The following is a 3,862-nucleotide window of genomic DNA, read 5'->3' as shown; positions in this document are numbered from 1 at the left end:
CTGTGTCAGGGCTAAGAATAAAAAACAAGACAACAATCATATTGTAATCATAACCCACAACCACTTTCTCCTCGTATATATATTATATAGTAAATGTATGTATGTAGCCATAGCTCTAGGGGGTATAGCTCATAAATTGTTTTTAGTGCAGCAGCTTTAAGATCGGTTTCAGGGTAATCTTTCTTTATCTGACCACATGCCAGTTTGAGTCGCCCATAGACTACAGCGAAATCGTGCTTTGGCATATAGTAGATGCTTATATTCTGCCTTTCCTCAGTTGATAGATTTATCTGATAAAGCATTTCCTCAGCTTTTGAAAGAATAGTGCTGTGGGACCTCAGCCATTCTTTCCCTTTACGATAAGCCAACCAGTGATCCTCTCATCGCATAAGCTTTTCAAATAGGCACAGAGCAGATTTCTCTCTCCTATCCTGTAGTGGTTCGAGACTTGCTTGTAGTTCCATAACTGTAATGGGATTCGATTTCACTCCGCTAGTGATTATGCGTAAGGCTTGATTTTTAACTTAGTCTGATTTCCCTAACACTGCTTTGGAGGAGGTTATTAAAAGTTCAGCTCTATACTCCAAATTAGCCCATACATATGATTTGTAGGCTGTACTAAGTACGTTCTGGGACTCTCTTCATTTAGTCCCTATTAGCTTTTTTATCAGTTTCAATTTTGATTGTCCTTTTCAAGCTGTTTTATGGATTTGTTTTAACCTTGTCAGCGTAGAGTCCAGCTTGACCGCTAATTAGCATGCTTTATAAGTTCTGGTTAGTTTTTCGCCTTTTAAGTATAAATGAACTGCATGTTTTTTTGTGCTAAGGCTAAACCCTTGAAACACAGTTTTTCGTGGGTTAACCGTTATTCCATTTTCTTTCACCTAGTTGTGTAGCGTGTTCATGACTTTATTTAGAGTTTCATCCAAACCATCCATACTAGAACTAGTTCCCCAGATAGCCAGGTCATTTGCAAAAAGAAGTGCCTTGACCCCGGGGTGATTAATCATTATCTTTTCAACCAGCTCATTAATCATTATGTTGAATAAATAAGGACTTAGGACTGAGCCCTGTGGTACACCTTGTTTGGTATGCCGATAACTGGACACTAAACTACCATAGAGGTCCTTAATCTGTCCCAGGAAAGATCGAATCCATGAGAGGAGATTGCCATGTATACCCATACCTTTCAACTTAGTAATAAGTTTTTCCCCCATACGCGGTCAAAAGCAGCTTAGAAGTCAATAATCAATGTAAGTGTATATTAGCTTCTTTGGAAACCATCTTTAACTTTCTAAGAGAATTTGATGACCTGATCAACCTGTTCTTGTCTTCCTGAAACCCGTTTGTCTGTCTGAAAGAAATTTTTTTGGCTCAAGATATTCTTGTAGACATGCTATTATTTGTTCAACCAGTTCACAATGTGCTCATGAGAGAGATAGGCCTGTAACCATTGATATCTTCACCTGGTTTTCCATTTTTTAGGATTGGTAGTACCTCTGCTTCCTTCCATTGAGCTGGGACATGGCTCTTCCACGTAATATTTATAAATCTTAATAGGATATCTTTAGCTTTCTCGCCCAAGTTTTTCAAGAATTCAGGCAATAGACCATCTGTACTAGCACTCTTCCCCATTTTTAGTTTCCTCAAAGCATTCAGTTCTAGTTGGAACATCCAGTTCCAATCTTGAAAATGTCAAACAGAAAAGCATGCTATCATCTAAGTTTAAGCAACCCGAATCCTCTAATAAGTCTTGGTTTTTTTATCTTTTCTGGGAGAGTAACATTAATAATCTTGCAAAAAACTTCAGCAATATCTTCGGTAGTAACTAACTTGTTTCCTATTTTAATTCTTAATTGGGCACTTATCTTTCTCAACGCCACCATATCTAACCTTAGCCCTGTTCTCTCTGCATGGCGACGAATTTCATCTTTTTCCTTCTTTAACTTTTCTAGCTCGATATTCCAGAAAGGTTTAAATTTTCAAACTTGTCCACGAAGAATATTTCGAAGGGCACATTTTAGTATTATTTTGGTTAGAGTGTGGACAATTTAATCTACTTTTGGGCTCAGAATGTCCTCCTTCATCATAGTGTTCATATCTCTCCTGTAATCCTCCCATCTTGCCCCTTTCAGATTCCAACGAGGAAAACAAGATTCTCTGTGTTCAGCACGTAATGTTCGACTTTCAGTTTCTATCAAAATGATTTTGTGACCAGCTCCACCCTTAGGTGAAATGAGATCGTGTTTAATTTTCTGCATGAGTGATGGATGGCGTAGAACATTGTAAGGATGCGTCTGGGCACCTTTACAGCAGAGAAAAGTTGGTTGTTTCTGCACATTATCTATGAAATCATATTGTCCCGAATAGATAAAATCTTCAACTACATCATCTGCCTGATTATTCATTTTATAACCACAAATCTTCATCATAACGTTTCCCATCAGTAATGAGTGGTCATCCCAGCCTTCCAGAAGATCTTCAAGTGGCAGCTTGTTTCCCAGTGGGCTATAGATGAAATAGATCTTCCTCATGCATCTCCCACACCATACTTTGGCACAAATTACCTCAGACTTTTCTGTTGTCCAAAATAAACATCAGCTCTGTGAGTGTACCATGTGTTAGATCTCTAGCATTGCAAAAATTAATTTTGAGCTTAGAGTTGTGATGGCCTTTAGAACGGCTGTTTGGATTATGGTTAGTTGCCGTAGTTATCATATTCTATGGGCTGTTGTGGTGACAGCTACTGCTCATTTAGCGCTATCCAGGGGGCATGTGTATCAGTGATATGGACATGAGCAGCACTACCCCCATAACAAACAAACTTGGAAGTATAAATAACAATAAATTAAATAGATAGTAGTGGAGTAATAACAATGGAAGTAGAACTGTAGTTGATTTATAACAATAGATGATGAAAATGTAATATAGAGCTAAGAATTATACAAAATAAATGAAAAAAAAAATTAAAACTAAGTGTTGAAAAAATAAGCATAATGAAAGGTGTGGAAGAAAATGTAAATGATGAGTGTAGGAATTAACATAATAAATAGTGTCTAAAATAATGAAAAATTTATTTTGTATAATTCTTACCTGAATAATATATATAAGAGTAATATTTAATCTTCTATTATTACCAATCAATTGCTATCTACTTCCATTGTAATCAATCAACTACTATCTACTTAATTTATTGTTATATATATCTCCAAGTTTAGTTGTTTATTATTTTCTTTATTATATTCCTTTTATTTTTTATGTTTTTCACAGTTATGGTTATTATGACTTTTTTTTTTTTCAGCTGTGATGGAAGATCTAAATTCAGGTTGAAACGTCTGGACATATAAATAGGTTTTTGTTTATTTATATTTTTTCTGGCCACAACCTTGGCCATCTTCTACTCATATAAATGTGTTCACTAAATACAACAATTATAATTTGTTTTATGTGTAAATTATTACTTATCAAATTATCAATTATCTCACAGAAAAGAAGAGGCATATTTTCTAGCATTACTGGGTCCTCATTTTGAACTACAGTAAAGTACTACCACTTATTGGAAAAGAAGGGGTATATTTCCTACCATTACTTGGTCTTCATTGTGAACTACAATAGAGTAGTACCACTTATTGTAAATTATCACTTATTAGAAAATAAGAGGTATATTTTCTAGCATTACTAGATCCTCATTGTGAACTACAGTAAAGTACTACCACTTATTGGAAAAGAAGGGGTATATTTTCTACCATTACTTGGTCTTCATTGTGAACTGCAGTAAAGTACTACCACTTATTGGAAAAGAAGGGGTATATTTTCTAACATTGCTGGGTCTTCATTGTGAACTTCAATAGAGTACTACCAC

The sequence above is a fragment of the Halyomorpha halys genome, unplaced genomic scaffold, assembly GCF_000696795.3.
Source record: "Halyomorpha halys isolate HHAL.00 unplaced genomic scaffold, Hhal_1.1 Scaffold983.1, whole genome shotgun sequence".
Classification (NCBI taxonomy): Eukaryota; Metazoa; Arthropoda; class Insecta; order Hemiptera; family Pentatomidae; genus Halyomorpha; species Halyomorpha halys.
The sequence above is the reverse complement of the archived record's forward strand: the minus strand, read 5'-3'. Positions refer to the sequence as shown.